We start from the raw sequence: 22131 nt of genomic DNA on the forward strand, positions 1-22131 counted from the left end.
ATGTGCACTGCCAAAAAAAATTGTTTTTTTCGTTTATGTTATTTTTATTTATTTTTTTTTTCCCGGAAATTCGGGAAAATCAAAAAAATTATTTTTCGTTTTTGTTTCATTCGTTTGTTTTTTTTCGGAAATTCGGGAAAATCGAATATTTTTTTTTTCCGTTTTATTTGTTTTTTTTGCTTTTTTCGTAAATTCGTAAATTCGGAAAATTCGAAAATTCCGAATTTTCGGATTTCCGAAAAAGCAAAAAACAAATAAAACGAAAAAAACGAAATTTCCGAAAAAAACGAATGAAACGAAAATTAAAAAAAATATTTTCGGAAATTAAAAAATTCGGAAGTACGAACAAATTTTAATTCGAAATTTCTAAGATTCGAAAATTAAAAAAAAAAAAATAATTCCACAATTTCGGAAACTGCACAATTTCGAAAATTCAGATTTTTTTATTTTTTGAATTTTTCAAAAAACGAAATTTCGAAAATGAAAAATTCCAAAAATCGAAATTTCGAAAATGAAAATTTCGAAAATGAAAAATTTGAAATTTCGAAAATGGAAAATTCGAAATTTCTACAATTGAAAGATTCGAAAATAAAAAATGAAAAATTGGAAATTTCGAAAATTCGGAATTTCTAAAATAAAAAATGAAAATTCGGAAATGTAAAAATTCGGAAATTTTGAAAATCGAAAATGAAAAATTCGGAAATAAAAAAAAATGAAAAATGCGAAGTTTCTAAAATTGAAAAAATTCGAAATTTCAAAAATTCAGGATTTTCAAATAAAAAAAAACGATAAATTTTCGTATTTCCGAATTTCCGAAAATCCGAATTTCCGAAATTCGGGAATACGAAAATTCGGAAATTTAAAAATTCGGAAATACGAAAATTCGGAAATTAAAAAATTTGGAAACTCGAAATTTCGGAAGTCCGAAAATTCGGAAATTGAAAAATTCGGAAATACGAAAATTCGGAAATTCGATTTTTCGGAAATCCAAAAAAATCGGAAATTCGAAAAGCGGGGAGCTCTCCTAGTGTCCGTCCGATTTTGCCTATGTTACAAGCAGTGGGTCTGATACAGAATAGGAAGAGGAACGTGTGCCCGTGAAAAGAAGGTGTTCTGGCGTAGAGCAGAAGCCTACTACCAGCAGCGCAGGGCCATCTACCTCGAGTGCAGTGCCGTCCACCTCGAGCGCAGTGCCGTCCACCTCGAGCGCAGTGCCGTCCACCTCGAGCGCAGTGCCGTCCACCTCGAGCGCAGTGCCACTGCAACAAAGGCCAGGCACCAGTAGGGTGTCATCTCAGCCTCAAAGGGATAGGGGCCATGCCCTTCAAAACCCCCTGTGGCTTCCCCCTAATTCCGGAGCAGAAAATATCCCCCCTTTCACCACCCAGCCAGGTGTCCAGGTGAACACAGATGATTTTGTCATGCTTGATTTTTTTAATTTGATTTTCAACAAAGACTTACTATCATCCATTGTGGCCCAGTGCAACCTCTATGCACAGCAGTACATAGCAAGCAATCATGGTTCTAGTTACGCCCGTACCTTTGAGTGGAGAGAACTTACCGTAGAGGGATGACATTTTTTTTACACCTAACTTTTACAATGGGACTCACAAAAAAAAAAAACGAATTGTACTTCTATTGGTCTACCAACCCCATCCACCACATGCCACTCTTCTCATCGATTATGCCAAGATCAAGATACCTTATGATTTTGCGATTCCTCCACTATAATGAAAAACATCCAGTGCCCTCCCCGAAATGACCCAGCTTTTGACAAATTATTTAAAATTCAGCCATTCCTAAATTATTTCTCTGAAAAATGTCCCCAGTTATATGCCTCCAAAATAGAATATCTCTGTGGATGAGTACCTTGTAAAATTCTCAGGCAGGCTGTGCATCAAACAGTTTATCCCCAGCAAAAGGACCCAATATGGGGTTAAGATGTACAAACTTTGTGACCGAGACACGGGGTACATCTACGCCTTCCTGGTGTACGAAGGGAAGGACTCCAAACTGCATCCCCCTGAATGCCCAGAGTACATCTGAGCCAGCGGAAGAGTGGTATGGGAGCTTGTCTATCCACTCCTTGGAAAGGGATACCATCTTTATGTGGATCATTTTTATACTAGCTTGCCCCTCTTCCACAATCTTCACCGGAGGGACACCCCAGCATGTGGTACAGTAAGAGCCAATATAAAGGGCTTCCCGCAAAAACTTGTCAATGAAAGGCTACATCGAGGGGAGATGGCATCTTTGCAGAACCATTGGCTGTCAAGTGGAGGGACAGACGAAACGCCCACATGCTCACATCAATCCATAACGACACCTACGTGGAAGTCCCCAAAAGAAACGGCCCAATCCAGAAACCAGCTTGTGTCCAGGACTATAATTTGTTTATGGGGGAGTGGACTTCAATGATCAGATGATTAAACCCTACCTCCCCACAAGAAAATCCCCGCCATTGGTGTAAAAAAGTGTCCAGTTATTTTGTTCAGTTTGGCCATGTATAACACTTATGGTATTTACCAAAAATCTACAGAGAACCCTGTATCCTATCTGCACTACCAAGAACAAGTTATCTCCATCCTTTTGTACCCTGAAAGCCCACCAGAAAATATTTGCTCCGATTCCTTGAGCAGACTCCACTAACGCCACTTTCCTAAGAAAACCCCCCCCCCCCCCCCCCCCTGCGGGAAACAGGCCGCAGACGCCAATGTCCTTTCCAACCAGGCCTCTGTATAGGTGACTGTTTCACCGTTACCACACTTCTCTACATTATTAGGAAAGTGTGGTAAATGTAATTCTCATTTCCTGTCATTTTCCTCCACACCCCTTATGCCACTGCACTGAACTGTACATACCTCTGCCTTCTCCGGAACCGACCCTGGCCTGTTATACGACCAAGCTTCTGCCAAACGATAAACATACCTCTGCCTTCTCTGGGCCTGACCCGGCCTGTTATACGACCACGCTTCTGCCTAACGCTAAACTATACCTACCTCTGCCTGCTCTGGAACTGATCCTGGACTGTTTGACTATGTTTTTTGCCTGCCTCTTGAATTGATCTTTTACCTTGCTATGCTAGTGGGAACACAGGCATCTCACATATGTAAGGGGCTCCAGAATAGTTTTTTTGGTTGAAAAAAAAAAGAATTTTTTAGTTTTCTCATTCCCGGATAAGCGTCTGGAGACTTGGAGGCTTCAAAGAGATTTGGGTGGGAGAAGCCTCTACCCCTGTCCCCATTCTTTCCTGGCTTGCTACTTGGACCATGTTCCTGCTTACTACCAGGACCAATATTTTGGCACTGTTGGCAATGTCTCTACTTGCACTGACCTTGGACTGTATATGGACAGTATCCCTGCCTGTACTGATTATGGACAATATTCCTGCCTGCTGAAGTGAGAGATGCTGCCTCTAAAAACTGATGATCCCTTGGCTTTGCTTCCGTCCCATTAAACCAAAAAGGTGCTGGCTATGCACAGGTGCATTGGATAGAAGAAGATCCTGGACTGCCGCACTGCTTAAAACAATGGGGCAGATTCATCAATAGATACGCCGGCGGATCTCCTGATCCGCCGTCGTATCTGTGAGACCCGACGGTCGGATCTGTGAGATCCCACCGTCGGAGCTATGCGACTGATTCAGAAGAATCAGAATCAGTTCCGCATAGATCTCCCTTGGATCCGACTGGTGTAAGTGACTTACACCAGTCGAATCTTAGGCTGTAATCTCCCGCCGGCCGCTAGGTGTCGTCGCAATTTTTTACCCGTCGCATATGCAAATGAGGAAAACCGCCGTTTGTGTTCGGGTTTTTCTGGCGGATAGCTACCCCTGCTTCTATGAAGGGTAGCTAATGTTAAGTATGGCCGACGTTCCCGCGCCGATTTTTAAATTTTCTACGTCGTTTGCGTACCGCGATCGGGAATACCGATGGCCGCAAACGACGTACCCGCCGCAAACAATGACGTCGTAGCGACGTCATTTGGAGCATGCGCACTGGGCTTTTTCGCCCCGGCGCATGCGCAGTTAAATCGGCGCGGGAACGCGCCCGATTTAAATTGTACACTCCCCCTAGCCGCGGAATTTGCATTCCGCCGGGGGGAGTTAGGATCCGACGGTGCAGTTTGCGAGGTAAGTGCTTTATGAATCATGCACTTGCCTCGCTAAATTGCACCGGCGGATCGTAAACCAGGTAGATCTAGCGGATCTAAAGATCCGCAGATCTATATGAATCTGCCCCAATGTCTTTATTGTACAAATAAAATCCAAAAAACAAATAAAGGGATGCAGTCAAAATGAAGTGAACAACAGGAAAATGGTGGCTGACATGTTTCACATCATGTGATGCTTACTCGAGTAAGCATCACATGATGTGAAACATGTCAGCCACCTTTTTCCTGTTGTTCACTTCATTTTGACTGCATTGCTTTGGTTGTTTTTTGGATTTTATTTGTACAATAAAGACATTGTTTTAACCACTTGCCGCCCGCCTTATAACAAAATGACGGCGGCAAATATGATATGATGTCCTCAGGATATTGAGCCGCTGCGTGCCCCCAGGGGCTCACATTTCAGCGATCGTTGTTGCAGGGTGTCAGTCTGACACCCCGCAACACCGATCTAGGTAAAGAGTCTCTGACAGAGACTCTTTACCACGTGATCAGTCGTGTCCAATCACGGCTGATCACGATGTAAACAGGAATAGCCGGTAATCGGCTTTTCCTCACTCTCATCTGTCAGATGCGAGTAGAGGAGAGCCGATCGGCTGCACCTCTGACACACTGGACCACACTGGACCACCAGGGATGTCCACCACAAGTATGCCACCCTAGACCACCAAAGATGACAATCAGTGCCTACAATGGATGCCAATCAGTGCCCACAATGGGCATCACTGATTGGCAGTCATTGTTTGTCACTGATTGGCATCCATTAGTACAACACACTACATTACATTAGTTTCACCTATCAGTGTCCATCCCCGCCACCTATCAGTGCCCATCCATGCCACCTATCAGTGCCCATTCTTGCCACCTATCAGTGCCGCATATTAGTGCCCATCACCAGAGCCCATCAATGCCACCTCATCAGTGCACCCTCATCGGTGCCCATCAGTGCTGCTTATCAGTGCCCGTCGGTGCAGTACCATCAGTGCCCATCAGTAAAGGAGAAAAACTTAGTTATTTACAATGTTTTGTAACTGAAACAAAAAAAACGCTCGGCTGACAGACCTCCAAAGGGAATACAACCTGCCCAAGAACCGCCTAATCTGTGACATGCCCACCAGATGGAACTCTACATTGGCCATGCTGCAGTGGCTGCACACGCAGCAGAGGGCCATCAATGAGTACCTGTGCCAATATGGCAGCAGAACTGGGTCAGGGGAGCTTGTTTTTTTTCCCCACGCCAGTGGGCCTTGATCAGGGATGCATGCACTGTCCTGTCACCATTTGAGGAGACCACGAGGATGGTGAGCAGTGACAGTGCATGCATCAGTGAGACTGTCCCTCTTATTCCCATGTTGAAGCACACGCTACGTGGAATAATGGACAGGGCCTTTGAGGCAGAACAGAGGTAGGAAGAGGAGGACTTCCTTACCTCTCAAGGCCCCCTTTATCCAGACAGTGCTCCTGCTTGCCCGCCTAGCACACAGGAAGAGGATGAGGAGGAGGTGGGGGAGGATGATTGTATCAGCAGCGTGGAGGTGGAGCCTAGCACTCAGCATCAGCAGCAGCAGTCTTCAAGGGATCACTTACAGTCCCAAGGAACCTGTGGACTTTTACGTGGCTGGGGTGAGGTGGCTGCGGATCCTGTCGTCCTCAGTGACCCAGAGGACTGTGCCCCGAATGCCTCAGCAAACCTACGCTGTATGGCCTCCCTGAGCCTGAAAAGCCTGTGTAAGGATCCTTGTGTTTGTGATATCAAGGAGAGGGACCATTACTGGCTGGCAACTCTCCTTGATCCACGTTATAAGGGTAAGGTTGCAGAGCTTATCTTGACGTCGCAGATGGAGCAGAACATGAAACATCTTCGGGAGGCCTTGCAGAAGGGTCTGTGCAATGCGTTCCCAGAACCTGGGGGATTACCAAATCCTGGTCCTGGACAACGTGTTGCTGAGGCTTCGGTGAGTCACAGAAGGAGCGGTGGAGAAGGTGGCCGTCTGACCGATGCGTTCAGACAATTTTTTAGTCCGCAGCCCCAAGGTTCCAGCAACCATCTCCAGCGTTTGGTTTACATGGTGCGGGAATACCTAGGGGCAAGAACAGACTTGGACACCTTCCCCTCCGAAAATCCTCTGGCTTACTGGGTCTTGAGGATGGATCACTGGCCAGAGCTTGCACAGTACGCAATTGAGCTACTGGCTTGCCCTGCATCCAGCGTTCTTTCAGAACGCACATTCAGTGCTGCTGGAGGCTTTGTGACCGATCACAGGGTGCGCCTCTCCACCGACTCCGTCGATCGACTGACCTTCATAAAAATGAATCAGGCTTGGATCAACAACAACAGCTACCAAGCACCTGATGCTGATGTAACTGAATAATTTTTTTGAAATGTCAGATCCCTTGGAGACTGCCTATGCTGATGCTGAGTGACTGTCCTGTTATGCTGCTGACTAAATATCCTTTTCCTCCTCATTGATCTTGCTGATAGCTAGTAAGAACATTTTTGTTTCTGGGCTCCGCCACCAGTGCCTAAGGCCCAATTTTTCTGCCCCTGTTTAACAGGAGCGTCTAATAAAAAATTTTGATGCAATACTTTGCATGTGGCTCTTTGCTGAGCTCCAATTACAGTATCTGTGAAGGGTTGCAGTGTTGTGTTGTGCCTAAGGCCCAATTTTTCTGCCCCTATTTAACAGGAGCATCTAATAACAATTTTTGATGCAATACTTGGCATGTGGCTCTTTGCTGAGCTCCAATTACATTATCTGTGAGGGGTTGCAGTGTTGTGGCACCGCCACCAGTGCCTAAGGCCCAATTTTTCTGCCCCTGTTCTAGTATTTTTCTTTGTTTGATTCTTTTTTAATTTGTGTTCATTCTAGCTTTCTCCTACGTTATCATAGTGTCATGTTTATTTTCCTGTACTAAATACTCATCATTGTCAATGTAAACACCACACATCTAGATTTGTTCTTTTAGGCAGCATTGATATAATAGGAAGCCAGACATTGTTGAGTATCCAAAAATATTTATTGTATCACACAAAAAATATCTTAATAGAAATTCTTTAATTTTTTCTTTTTTTTTTGTCAGGAAATATATTTTTGCTTTGAAATACTTGCCTACATCTATTTTGATTTTTTAAAACCCTCCCCAGCACATCAATCAGATTCTTTAGTTTTTGGTCCACCTTTTGGTTTTCCTTTTTAAGCTTCTCTAAGGTGAGGTTTATGTCCTCTATTTCTGCCCTACAGGACAATATCTCCCCAATTAAGACCTGGGCACTGTAGGTGTCCAATCCGCCCCCAACAGCTCGAACACCTCCTGAAATTTGGAAAAAATGTATTACATGTATTACAATGTATTACAATTATGCAGGCCTACATGTATTTCCTGAAGCTGTGCTGTATGACACTGACCTGATGTGGTGGCATTTTCCACTTCCTGCACATCCGGCGAGGGTGGGGCTTGCCTCTGTGTGGGGTTAGTCAGCTTCACTGCTGTAGGTTGATTGCACCCTATGAGATTGTAAAAAAAGGGATACATGAATCAAAAAGATTAGAGGTCTGAAAGAGGAATATCAATCATTCTTTTTATAAAGTGTGGTACAATTGTCTGTTTTTACAATCCTTCTAAGCTTAACACCTTTATTAATTAATTAATTTATTACCAAAGATGCTGCATTTCTCTATCTTTGGCCAAGTTTCCTACATGGAAAAACAACAAGTATCCACTGGATCACCTCTGTGTGACACCCTAACTAGGTTGCTCTTGTGGCCAACACTCAGTGCCGATCCTGCCCTCCCTGGGGCCCTAAGCAAAATGACATGGCACATTAAAAATGAGAAGCGGGAGGCGCTGACGACAGTGACATGTCACATTAAAGAAAGTTGAGAAGTGGGGGGAGGGGGTGTTCTGCTGTCAGAAATGACATCTTACATTAAATTGAGAAGCAAGGGGTGCTGACTTCTTGCCTCTTCTCCCATACAGACAGCGAGTTGAGAAGCGGGGTGAGGGGGCGAAAATGACTTCTTACCAGGCGGGGCCTCTAGTAATTTGTGGGGCCCTTCGCAGCTTTGCGGGGCCCTAAGCGGCTTGCATAGTGAGCCTATAGGGCGGATCGGCCATGCCAACACTTCTGCTACTGAGTCCATATGTGTAACCAACTGCTGAGCATACTCTCCTTTTACTGTATATTGACTTAATTTTTATTTAAATCTAGTTAATAACACATCTACATTAAATAAAAAATTGGTCTCACAGAAAAAGATCAGAAATAGAATGAACAACCAATTATTATGCCCACAAACATGAACCTTGAATTCTTGAACTGTATATATACACAACCTGGAATAAAAATGCCGCAAAATACACATGAAAATTACTTACGTCTTCTAAAGACTCTTCGAATCCTCTCCATCTGCTCCGGCTCTCTGATTTTTAAATCAGACCATCTCTTGCGCAACTGCTCCCTGGACCTCTGCACCCCGAATTTTGCATGGATAGTCCTCCGTACCTTCTCCATGATCTGGGCCTTGACTTTATTTGGGTTCTTGTAAGGCCCTTTTTTGCAGTCGTAGTCCTCCTTTTTAAGAATAGCCACCATCTCAACCATCTCGTCGAAGGTCATGTTGGTGGCTTTGTACCTCATGCTCCTCCTGGTGTGTGCCTGGCCTCTCTCCTGCCTGGTTGCAGCTTGCTGTCTCTCCTCCATCATGTCTTCACCGCCTTGCATTGACCGAGTGAAAAGGGGCGTGGCTTATCTTGTTTGCACCGCCTGTATACTGCTGTTCAAAGTATATAGGGCCAAAAGGTCTTGTCAGGGCCGATCCTCGCTATAGGCTCACTATGCAAGCCGCTTAGGGCCCCGCAAAGCTGCAAAGGGCCCCCAAATTACTAGAGGCCCCGTCTGGTGAGAAGTCATTTTCGCACCCTCACCCCGCTTCTAAACTCGCTGGCTGAGTTATTTACGACAGCAGAACACCCCCTCCCCCCGCTTCTCAACTTTCTTTAATGTGACATGTCACTGTCATCAGCGCCCCCCCCATTTTCTCATTTTTAATGTGCCATGTCATTTTGTTTAGGGCCTCAGGGAGGTCAGGATCAGCACTGGGTCTTGTAATGACCTGGGGGAAGAGGTGGCGGGGAAACTCATGCTATTTTTTTCAATGATTTTTATCCATATTGCAGGGACCAAACATTACATTAAAGCCGCAAGCAGTATTAAATTACTTTTTTCTGAGAGTAATCTCATGTTGTGCAGGGACATTTCTAAACATGTGCCACTACTATAGACACCCAGCAGGTACGATATTTAAAGGAATTTTTCTTTTCTTTTTTTCACTTTAAGCATCATTAAAATCGCTGCTCCAGAAAAAAATACAGTTTTTAAAACTTTTTTTTTCCATTGATACATGTTCCCTGGGGCAAGACCCGGGTTCTCAAAGATGTTTTCCAACAATAACTTGAATATTGGGCTTTAAAATTAGCACCTTTGAATTCGAACGTTCGAGTCCCATAGACTTCAATGGGGTTCTAAATGTTCGCGCGAACGTTCGGTCTGTTCGAACGTTCTGGTGCGAACCGAACGCATGGGTGTTCGGCTCATCCCTACTCAATTGAATATAGATGCTGTTTCTTGGGTCTCTCTCAGGACAGAGGGTGGGGGGAGGGACCAGTGATCCGGTAGGGCCCCCAGACAAAGAGAGGGATCAGTGCGGTGGGGCAATTACAGGAACAGTGCACTGTGCTGTTCTCCCTGCAGCAGCTGAAAGACAGTTTCTCCCCCTTTGCCTCCAGCCAGCTTTCAGCTGCTGAAGGGAGAGGCAGACACTGCATAGTTCCTGTAGTTGCACCCTCCCCCGCCCCGCCAAATCCCCCTCCCTGTCCTGCCCACATCTGATCCCCCTGTAAACCCCACTGTGTGCTCTATAATCCCTAAGCCCAACTATAGTAATACAAAGTGGGATAATTTTTAAGACTATCTTTCTGCTAAATGTCAACATAAAACTCCTTGCTAAAATCTTGGTTAAATCAGGTTATAGAAAGACTTGTTTCTTAGGACTAAGTTCGTTTCATGCCATCCAGAAAGCCAGTGATAACTGTCTCTTCTCATCGAAGCCTCCAAACAAAGAAACATTTAATTCATGCTTTTATCATTGGATATTTAAATCCAGTGAAACACACTTTTTATTTGGTATCCTGGCTGTTTCTTTTTTTTTCTTATACTCTAGAAAAATGGGGTTTTGGCCCTTAGTTTTGCATAAAATGTATTGGTTTTAAAACTTTCCTATCTTGCATGGCACCCTTCTGGGTAGAGTTGGGTGAACAGTTCAAGCCAAGCAAAAGTTCTGCCCAAACATCGCCTGTTCCCTGCTCTGCGAACACCCGAAATTAAACATCCCATGAGCACCCCACAATTCATTGAACAGTGCATTCTAAGCCCACAGTGAATAGCTGGTTATTAAGGAGTAGGCCGATGCGTCCTTAACAACTGATGATGAGTTATCAGCTGTCAACAGGCTTCCCTACTGACAGCTGTATAAAAAAAAACACCATTGCCGGCAATAGAAAAAAGTGAAGAAAAATAGGGTGGGGGCCTCCCCCCAATCCATACCAGACCCCAAGCCAAAATAAAAGAAAAACGGCGTGGGCCCACCAAAATCTGTACCAGACCCTTATTCACACATGCAGCCTGGCTGGACAGGAAATGGGGGGGAGGGGGCAAGCACCCCCCCTCCTGAACCATATCATGCCACATGCCCTCAACATGGGCAGGGTGCTTCGAGGGAGGGGAGCTCTTCCCAACAACCCTGGATGGTGGTTGTGGGGGGTCTGCAGGCAGGGGCTTATTGGAATCTGGAAGCCCCCTTTAACAAGGAGCTTCCAGGGGCTTCCCTCAAACTCGGTCCATCCATGTGAATGAGTATGGGCTACATTGTACAAAAAAAGTGTCAACAAATATTTCTCCTTTATACTTGGGCTATTCACATCCAATCATGGCCGGGGTGTATTGCTGCAGTGAAGATGACATGTCTTTCCAAACTGCTTTATCTATTTCATGTTCAACCCATGATTATTCCGGCCCTTGTCATGCACACCTTTCAAAGCCATGTCTGCACTTTGTATGGCAGAACTGCAAACCAAGGCTCTCTAAACATATTATGCTTCAAACCAGACCTAAATGGAGGTCTTGGTGTTTCAAATTCTTTTGAGTTATGATCAGGCTTTGCAACGTCTCAACTTGAAAGATTAATATCTGGAGACTTGCTCTCCCAATATTTACACCTTCTGTTATACACAATCCCTCGTTCATCCCAGGCTACAACGCACCTAGCGCCTTTAGACACTGGATCTACTCAAAAGTAACTCAATTATTAGAAACTCTTCCCCAACTCTTATGCCCTGCACACACGATCGGATATCTGATGGAATCTAATCCGATGGATTTTTTCATTGGATATCCGATGAAGCTGACTTTCATCAGTATTGCCTACACACCAGTGTTTAAAAATCCGATCGTGTCTAACGCGGTGACGTAAAACACTATGACGTGCTGAGAAAAATGAAGTTCAAGGCTTCAGAGCATGCGTCGACTTGATTGTGAGCATGCATGGATTTTTGACCGATGGATTTCCCCACAGACGATCGTTTTTTCCTATCGTTTTTTTAACCATAAGAAAAATTTAAAACAGGTTCTATTTTTTTTTCACCGATGGATAAAAAACTGATGGGGCCCACACACGATCGGTTCGTCCGATGCGGTCTATCGGTCCATTTTCATTGGACGAACCCATCGGTCCATTTTCATCAGACGAACCGATCGTGTGTACAGGGCTTAAGTTGTTCCATTACTTACAGGTTGAACATTATGTCCTAGCCAGTGCTCACACAGTGAAATATTATCTATTACTCCATTTGAATCGTAATGCAAAGACGATACACATTCTCCAGGGCAGATCTCCTTCTATACTGCACTTAGCCATGTAAATATACTCTTACACCTTGAAATTGCATTTAAAAATGCAAACTAGACCTAGGTACAGAGCAAGAACATGATGAGTAGGCCCAATTCTGCGGCACCACAAAATCATGTTCATGCAATACTTCAGCGAAATAAATGAGTTATAGGTGGTGCATGGTGCCTACTTAAAGTGGAGGTTCACCCTCAAAACAATTTTTGACATCACACAGAGCCGCGCCATGCTACCGACAGAATGCCAGTGTTTTTTTTTTTTCTCAGCACATACCTCTTAATCACGATTTTGACCTCACGGCGATACCGCGGGAGTGGGCGTTCCCAAGCACTGCCTGTGATTGACAGGCTTCAGAACGGCGCAAACCTGAACGTCGGTGCGGCTCTATACGGCGCCTGCACACCGACGTTCAGGTTCTGTCGGCAACCTGTGACGCGCAGTATGCGCCATTCAGAAGCCTGTCAATCACAGGCAGTGCTTGGGAACGCCCAGTCCCGCGGGTTCGCCATGAGGTCAAAATCCTGATTAAGAGGTATGTGCTGAGAAAAAAAAAAACACACCGGCATTCTGTCGGTAGGATGGCGCGGCTCCGTGTGATGTCAAAAATTGTTTTAAAGGGTGAACCTCCACTTTAATTAGTACACTCTGGAAACTCTTCCATTTGCTGGTGTGATTGTTCAGACATTTCTGCAAACCTCTGCATTCTCTTCCAACAGTTGCTTACTGTAAACCCATATTTAGCACTCCTAACTAGAAACCTCCTATTAAAAGCACCAATTGACACTCATGACTCATATTTTGACAGCCATGAAGCAGATCATAGCAAAGGCATGAATATCATAGAATTAATATTTTACAAAAAGGTTAAGTCTTGGTTACAATAGACATTACTGAACTTATTTACTTAAGAAAATATCCAAGTAAGCTACAAGGCTCCATGCCTAAGTTCTGTAAGGTCTGGGGACCGTGGGTTGCTAATTTCTTACCAGCTGATTTCGACCATCCCCTTCTTAGACTAGGATATATGCTATCCTCAGCCATCAAGGTATAGAATAGCTGAGACACAAAACTCCACCCCCCCCACAGTATTCTTTTCTCCTTACAATTCTTCTTCTTCTACCCTTCATTCCCCCTGTCTTCCTGTTTTTTTACTATGGTTTCCTCCTATGACACCAGGGCTCAATTCCTGCGGGAACGCATGGGAACGGAGTTCCTGCACTTTTTTCACAGCAGGAACGCAGTTCCCTTTGCAGGACTAGAGCAGCTGAGAGCAGCCGAGCCGCCCGAGCCAATCCTTCACTAAGCGGCGATGCCCAGCTCGAGTCACTGTCAGGGGCAGGCGAACCTTAGTAATCCTTTATGTTACTTGCCGCTTCCTGTATATGGATTCATTGGGTAGTGTGCGGGTATTCCGTCACTTCCTCGATGCCGCAATGTCTCCTGGGAGCTTTTGTCATTGTTCCCAGGAGACATTGCGGAGGTCTGTCGCGAGTTATCGCGGGATTTAGAAAGAACTTGCGGTTTAGTAATTATGCATATGAGTGTATAATTTTTGGATCTTGGGTGGGAGTTCCCACACTTTTTTCCCCAGGACTTGACCCCTGTATGACACTCTACTCACCATGTGTGATCTAATGTATTATCCATTGCCTTTATGACTGTAATGTTTATATGCAAAACGTGTATGCAACCTTTCTATTTTCTTCTTGAAAGCTTTCCAAAAAAAGAATGAACAAGGAAAAAGCAGCTCTAGCTATAATACTTACCTCCTCGCCAGCCTTTCCCCAAAGACTTTCAGCTTCAGATATCCAGTGTTGGCCCTCTTCCAGGGGTGTGGCACCATGTAGACCTAGTCTCACAATAGAAAACCTCAGAGAGCATCCCTGATGTTGTACTACTCGTATTAGCTCCATTCTTTGCAGCATAGGAGACTACAGCCCCTAGTAGAAGAGGCCCCAGCAAATTCACTTAAAGGGGTTGCAAAGGTAATTGTTTTAAATAGCTTCCTTTACCTTAGTGCAGTCCTCCTTCACTTACCTCATCCTTCGATTTTGCTTTTAAATGTCCAAATGTCCTTATTTCTTCTGAGAAATCCTCACTTCCTGTTCTTCTGTCTGTAACTACACAGTAATGCGACACTTTCTCCCTGGTGTGGAGAAAGCCTCTTAAGGGGGGAGGGGCGAGCAGGAGTGTCAGGATGCCCACTAACACACAGCTCCTTTTTCTATCTGCAAAGTAGATAGCGTCCTGACCTTCCTGCTCACCCCTTTCCCCCTCAAGAGGCTTTCTCCACACCAGGGAGAACGTGTTGCATTACTGTGTGTAGTTACAGACAGAAGAACAGGAAGTGAGAATTTCTCAGAGGAAATAAGGACATTTAAAAGCAAAAATCGAAGCATGAGGTAAGTGGAGGAGGACTGCACTAAGGTAAAGGAAGCTATTTAAGGGGGAAAAAAAAAACATTTACCTTTACAACCCCTTTAATTGGCCATAATATTATACTATTTTAGGTACTGTATGTATAGGGGTTGTAAAGTTTGGGGAACCAGCTGGATCGCAGGACACAGGCTTTTCAATCAAAAAGGAGGTTTATTAAACTTAAATGGCTTCACAGCAGCAACAACAAAAGAAATAACAGTCTCACCGACTTGTAGAGCTCAGAACTGCTATCGCAGCTAAACAGTCCTTACTTTATGTTGCAGGTAAGTTCCCCAGCTAGCAGGCTTCCAGGCAGGACACTGCCAAGTGCTTTCTCAGCTTTTCACTGTCCACTATACTCCTCCACACCTACCTACAACTTCCTGTCTTGCTTTAAGCCACTTCCTTGGACAGGTGCATTAACCCTTTTTGTTCCCTTAAAGGGACCACAGTCCAAACAGAGGGGAAATCTAGCGTCCTTCAAGGACCCAGCCATGGCGTCCTGTACAGGGTATTTAGAAAAAACAAAGGGGGTAGAGCTTTATAAGCCAAAGTCCTGCTTTAAATCCAGCCAACAAATTACAACTGCTATTGAACTGCTAATACATTTACTTAGAGTATTTGTACTGGCTTTTCTACCTCACAGCTAGTGGGAAGTCTACAAATACAAATGTTCCCAAAATAACTTGTAAAACCATTATAAATGTACTCACTGAAAATATACTTTAGTTTCCTTTTAAATGAACCTGTTTAAAATAGACTGTGAGAAAGGAAATATATACAGACCCAACACAAAAGTGTTATAATTTTGTGCATTTAAGTTGATAAACCCCAAAAACTGTGCCACTGTGAACTAAATTCTCAAGACTGTCAATGCATACCACATCCTTGAAAATGTGTTTTTCATGCATTTATAGTGTGGGGAACGCAGATTAACCATTCAAATTCCTTAAAACCTTGTCAGCACTTTAATGGCATCCAAAATGAATGTGACTGCATGCATTTAGAATACCCACAAACAGCTACTGTTAGTGAACTAATATGGACTATGAAGGGAAGAAGAAGAGGGTGTAATATTATATTGTACATTTTTACCATTTCATGCTCTGCTATAAGAATAGCAACAAGCATGCAAATACTTTCTATGATTGGGTATGTATTGTGCTAAGGAAAATTAGCGTGAAACGTTTTTACCCTTGCTAGCGTTCAGAACTGGGAAATTATAACACGGATACAGTCTAGCATTATAGATCAATATACATTTTTTAAGCTTGAATATAGCTTGACCTGACCTACATACACTGACCTTATTACACTGACATGACCTACATACACTGACCTGACCTACATACACTGACCTAATTACACTGACATGACCTACATACACTGACCTGCCTGACCTACATACACTAACCTAATTACACTGACATGATCTACATACACTTAATGACCTACATACACTGACCTGCCTGACCTACATACACTGACCTAATTACACTGACATGACCTACATACACTTAATGACCTACATACACTGACCTGCCTGACCTACATACACTGACCTAATTACACTGACATGACCTACATACACTTAATGACCTACATACACTGACCTGCCTGACCTACATACACTGACCTGCCTGACCTACATACACTTAATGACCTACATATACTGACCTGCCTGACCTACATACACTGACCTGACCTACATACACTGACCTGCCTGACCTACATACACTGACATGACCTACATACACTGACATGACCTACATACACTGACCTGCCTGACCTACATACACTGACCTGACCTACATACACTGACCTGCCTGACCTACATACACTGACATGACCTACATACACTGACATGACCTACATACACTGACCTGCCTGACCTACATACACTGACCTGACCTACATACACTGACCTGACCTACATACACTGACATGACCTACATACACTGACCTGCCTGACCTACATACACTGACCTGACCTACATACACTGACATGACCTACACACACTGACCTGCCTGACCTACACACACTGACCTGCCTGACCTACATACACTGACCTGCCCGACCTACATACCGTATTTATCGGCGTATACCGCGCACTATTTTGCCCTGAAAATCAGGGCAAAATCGTGGGTGCGCGATATACGCCGATACCCGCTTTCCCGCCATGAGTTTGAATACTGCGCCCGCATATAGCGAGCGCAGTACACTCGTGAATCTTCGGCCAGTCTCGGCGCCTCTCGTACTGACGTCCTGACGTCCTGAGCGTACAGGACGTCAGTGCGAGAGGCGCCCGAGCCTGCCCGAAGATTCACGAGTGTACTGCGCTCGCTATATGCGGGCGCAGTATTCAAAGTCGTGGCGGGAAACGAGCGGGAGGACGCCGCCGAAGGACGCCGAACCCGCCGAAGATGGACACCGGACCCGCCGAAGATGGACACCGGACCCGCCGAAGATGGACACCGGACCCGCCGAAGATGGACGCCCGACCCGCCGAAGATGGACGCCCGACCCGCCGAAGACGGACGCCCGACCCGCCGAAGAGGACACCCGAAGCCGCAGAAGGACGCCGGACCCGACGAGGCCGCAGATGGACGCCGCGCAAGACATCAAAACTGTAAGTACAAAAAAACAAAAAAACTTTTTTTCCCACAGGATTGGGGGCCACTTTGGGGGTGCGCGGTATACGCCAGAGCGCGTTATACCGCGATAAATACGGTACTCTGACCTGCCTGACCTACATACACTGACCTGACCTACATACACTGACATGACCTACATACACTGACCTGCCTGACCTACATACACTGACCTGACCTACATACACTGACATGACCTATATACACTGACCTGCCTGACCTACATACACTGACATGACCTACATACGAGGAGGAGAGGAGAGCCGCCGAAACGAGTGCCGAGCAGGGAGTGGGGATGTGGCATGGCGGCGGCATTGTAATTCCCACCTTCTGGAGCTTGCAGCGCCTATGATGGACGTCACACGTCCCGTGGTCCCGGCATTGGACCAGTGGGACATCCATCATAGGGGCTGCAGGCTTCAGAAGGCGAGACCAGCTATGTCACTCAGCCACACTCGGCGGCGCGTGGCTCTCGGGATCAGAATGGTCCCTGCTTGGCGGTGTTCGGGGCTAACAATTAAATACTGCATGCCTGAGATTCAGGGCTTTTCTGGGACCCATTCGGGGCTCCAGCCCCCCTCTAACGATGCCCCTGCCCAGGGCGGATCCTATATCTGGAACCCCCCACGTTAAAATGTAAAAACGCCACACCGTGCCCCTTGCATACCTCTTCAATATATCTTTGGACCTCTTTACATAACACAGCACCCTGCACCTCTGGACCTCTTTACATTACACAGCACCCTGCATCTCTGCACCCCTTTAAATTACACATCCCCCTGCACTTCTTTACATTACACAATACCCCGCCCTTCTGGACCCCTTTACATTGCACATCACCCTGCACCTCTGGACCCCTTTACATTACACAGCACCCTGCACCTCTGGACCCCTTTACATTACACAGCAACCTGCATCTCTGGACACCTTTATATTACACAGCAACCTGCATCTCTGTACCCCTTTACATTACACAGCACCCTGCACCTCTGGACCCCTTTACATTACACAGCACCATGCACCTCTGGACCCCTTTACATTACACAGCACCCTGCACCTCTGGTCCCCTTTACATTGCACAGCACCCTGCATCACTGGACCCCTTTACTTTACACAGCACACTGCATCATTGGCCCTCTTTACATTACACAGTACCCTGCATCTCTGGACCCCTTTACATTACACAGCACCCTGCACCTCTGGACCCCTTTACATCACGCAGCACCCTGCACTTCTGGACCCCTTTACATTACACAGCACCTTGCACCTCTGGTCTGGGCCCCTTTACATTACACAGAACCCTGCACCTCTGGACCCTTTTTAATTGAACAGCACCCTGCATCTCTGGACCCTTTACATTACACAGCACCCGGCACCTCTGGGCCCCTTTACATTACCCAGTACCCGGAACCTCTGGACCCCTTTACAATATACAGTCCCCAGCTTTGGACTCCTTTACATTATACAACCCCCCACAGCTCTGGACCCCCTGCATGTTACACAGATCCCCTTCGGTGCAGACCCCCTCCCTTCAGTGCAGACCCCCATTCAGTGCAGACCCCCTCCCTTCAGTGCAGACCCCCTATTCAGTACAGACACCCTATTCAGTACAGACCCCCCATGCAGTGCAGACCCCCCTTCAGTGCATACCCTCCTTCAATGTAAACCCCCCTTCAGTGCAGACCCCCTCCCTTCAGTGTAGACCCCCCTTCACAGTGCAGACCCCCTCCCTTCAGTGCAGAACCCCTCCTTTTAGTGCCGACCCCCTCCCTTCAGTGAAGACCCACCATTTAGTACCTCAGATCAGCACGGCACATGCACAGCAGGTCCAGTTCCATTGTGTACACATAAACAGAGAGGGGGAGGCGGCTTCACTCTGCTTGGCTGTGCATGTGTGAGACATCCAGGACCGCTCATACAGCCAGCGGCCATGAGAGAAGAGAGTCGTTGGTGTGGTGGTGTCATCCTGCACCCCCACCCCCCCTTGCATTGCCACTACAGCTTGCCTCTCCCTGCTCTAACCTGCCTGTCACCGCGTCGCTGCCTAAACCCACCCCGTGCGCTGTCATCACTTTGGTCGCAGAGGGGGGAGCGCCAGCCTGACAGCACTCCAGTATGTGACACCCAGGGCGGCCCCATTCTGAAGCTTCCCTCCAACCACTTTGCATATTATTTTTTATATACTGTAAATTCTGTACTTGCCAAAATATGCTGCCGAAATCTCCCTCCACTAAGTCTGGCTGCATCCATTTTAAATGTGGGCAGCTGAAGACACAGAGGCACATCTCCAGCTTTGTAGCTTTCATTGGCCCTTTTATGACTCTTCCCCCCTCCCTTCCTGGCAAACTCTCACGAGAGTGCATGATGTCATAAGCCTAGGCTTTTTACCAGACAAGAAACAGGAAGTGGGCTGCATAAGGTATTTACTGGCGCTTTCAGTACGGGCGCTATCCAAAAGTTAGTGGGGAATGGGAGGCTTAGTTTTACTCCCATTCACAAATTATGGAAATTTAGGCTGCTGTCCATTCCAGAATTTGTCCTGTAGGTCAGTCTGCGCTCCATGGGTGCGTTGACATCCCTGGGCAGCAATTGGAACTAGAGGGATTCTGGCAGACCCACCTGCTCCCAGCAGCCAATCAGAGGAGTCTTCCCTCATTGGGCATGTTGGGGGGGGGATATATCTGGGGCAGCCGCATTTGGCGGGTTCTGTTTTGCGGGGCCCGAGTTCCAGGTGCGGTACCCACCTTCAGGGTACGCGCATCCATGGGCCCCGCCACCGTGTCCTGCCATGCTGAGGCCGGGTACCATGCGGAGCCTCTTCCTACTATTGAAAGGGGCCCCAGCGACTTGCTGGGTCCCTACCTTCTGCTGAGAGGATCCTAAGCTGGGAGCTGTGCGATGGGGCATTGGCCCGGGAGAACCTAGAACCAGAGGTTGTCCAGGTGGCCCAGACGAACCATCGGGGATTCGGTCACCACACCGTATGACAGGTATGCTCAAGCTGTCAGTGGGTGACATTGATTGAACTGACTGGGAGGATTTGCTCAAATTGTTTATCACAAATCCAAAATTATCCAGCCTGTGGCAGAGGCCCTGTTTGCTCCCAGTGATTTATAAGTGATGCTCCGGCTGCCAGGCCTGAGATAGCTGCCTGTCCGGGGGCACTTTACCCACCCGGATTGGGGTGGCGATGAATTGAGCTACACTATTGCTGAGAGCAGGCTTGCTCTCTCTCTGAATATCCAAGGCCTGATACTAAAAGTTCCTCTACGCTCATCAACCTTCTCTATCGTGTGTCATGTTGATGTTGGCCAGGTTGGGCCTTGGAATAAAGCATTGAAAAACTGAATTTGTGTCTGGACACTTGCTCTTTGCTCACACTCACAGAAATCACCCCTAAGTCAAGAAGGTAACTTAGAAAGCCGGTCCCAAAACTAATCAGCGGCTCCTTCGGGGGTGAGCGCTACACAAAGTAAAAACAACAAGGGCAGAATATTTAATGGATGGAAAGTAAAAAAAATTACTGAAGGTAATGCTACCATTATACACTATTATATAGCAAAACAAACATTCCTTTGGCAATCAAGATAACAGTTTCTGCTTATAAAGACTCTCCATCTTAAGCTAAAACATGGAACTAAGGGCCAGATTCACGTAGGTGAGCGGCGGCGTAATGTATCGTAGATACGTTACACCGCCGCAAGTTTTCATCGCAAGTGCCTGATTCACAGAGCACTTGCAATGAAAACCTACGCCGGCGGCCTCCGGCGCAAGGCGGGCCAATTCAAATGGGCGTGTGCCATTTAAATTAGGCGCGCTCCGGCGCCGGACCTACTGTGCATGCTCAGTTTCGCAATTCCCTTTGTGCTTTGCGCGCCGTGACGTCATTTTTTCGAACGGCAACGCGCGTAGCGTACTTCCGTATTCCCGGACGTGTTACGCAAACGACGTTTAATTTTAAATTTCGACGCGGGAACGACGGCCATACTTTAAACAGCAATGCGATTGCTGAGTAAAGTTAGGGCAGGTCAAACGACGACTAACTTTGCGACGGGAAACTAGACTAGCAGCGACGTAGCGAATATCCCTCGGGAATCGGCGTAACTCCTAATTTGCATACCCGACGCTGGTTTACGACGCAAACTCCCCCCAGCGGCGGCCGCGGTACTGCATCCTAAGATCCGACAGTGTAAAACATTACACCTGTCGGATCTTATGGATATCTATGTGTAACTGATTCTATGAATCAGTCGCATAGATAGAAACAGAGATACGGCGGCGTATCAGGAGAAACGCCGTCGTATCTCTTTGGTGAATCTGGCCCTAAATACATTATATAAAAATCATTTAAATATATATATGAATCATTTTTGCAACCTAATGCAAATCAGTTTACATTTGTCACATTCCAGCCACAGCTGCATTTTACATGGCAGACTTCATCTTCACTGTAAAGTGATTCTGTGTTACATGGGAATCTTGTTTTATTTATCGCAGGGAGATAACACAATTTCATTTGGAACCAGGTGGCCCTCTAATTTCCATCTGTTATTCCTGCGTCTGCGCCGGTAGCAGACCTTAGAAGTGAGCAGTAGCAAGCAGCATGTGTGATGCTGAGTAACATCTGTTCCTATCAGCATGTTACACTAACTTTTTTTTTCTTTTTCCCAGTTTATTTTTAAACGCTGTAAAAGGCACTATTTATTGAATTGTTGCCTGCATAGTAAAAGTCCATATTATTTATCTGTTTGGTCCATTCAAAAACAGTTAAAGTAGATCTAAATATATCTATCTATATATAGATAGAAATATATAGTCATATGGGGGCCGAAGATCAGCAGCAGCTGAGATGATTGTAAAATAAACAGTCTATATTGGATTCTCCAAAACAGGAAAACACAAATAGATTTCATCAGCAAAAATAAAG

The 22131-nt window shown here is 45.9% G+C and overlaps 1 long non-coding RNA gene across 1 annotated transcript; it reads right to left on the minus strand.

Moving 5' to 3' along the window:
• Positions 1-7257: 7257 nt before the first annotated feature.
• Positions 7258-14913, minus strand: LOC120914486. The gene is made up of 3 exons (XR_005743691.1): positions 14825-14913; positions 7578-7676; positions 7258-7482 (listed from the first exon to the last, which is right to left on the minus strand). It is a non-coding gene; the product is annotated as an uncharacterized LOC120914486 (long non-coding RNA).
• Between the last annotated feature and the right edge of the window lie 7218 nt (positions 14914-22131).

Source organism: Rana temporaria, chromosome 9 (assembly GCF_905171775.1).
Source record: "Rana temporaria chromosome 9, aRanTem1.1, whole genome shotgun sequence".
In the NCBI taxonomy this organism is placed as follows: Eukaryota; Metazoa; Chordata; class Amphibia; order Anura; family Ranidae; genus Rana; species Rana temporaria.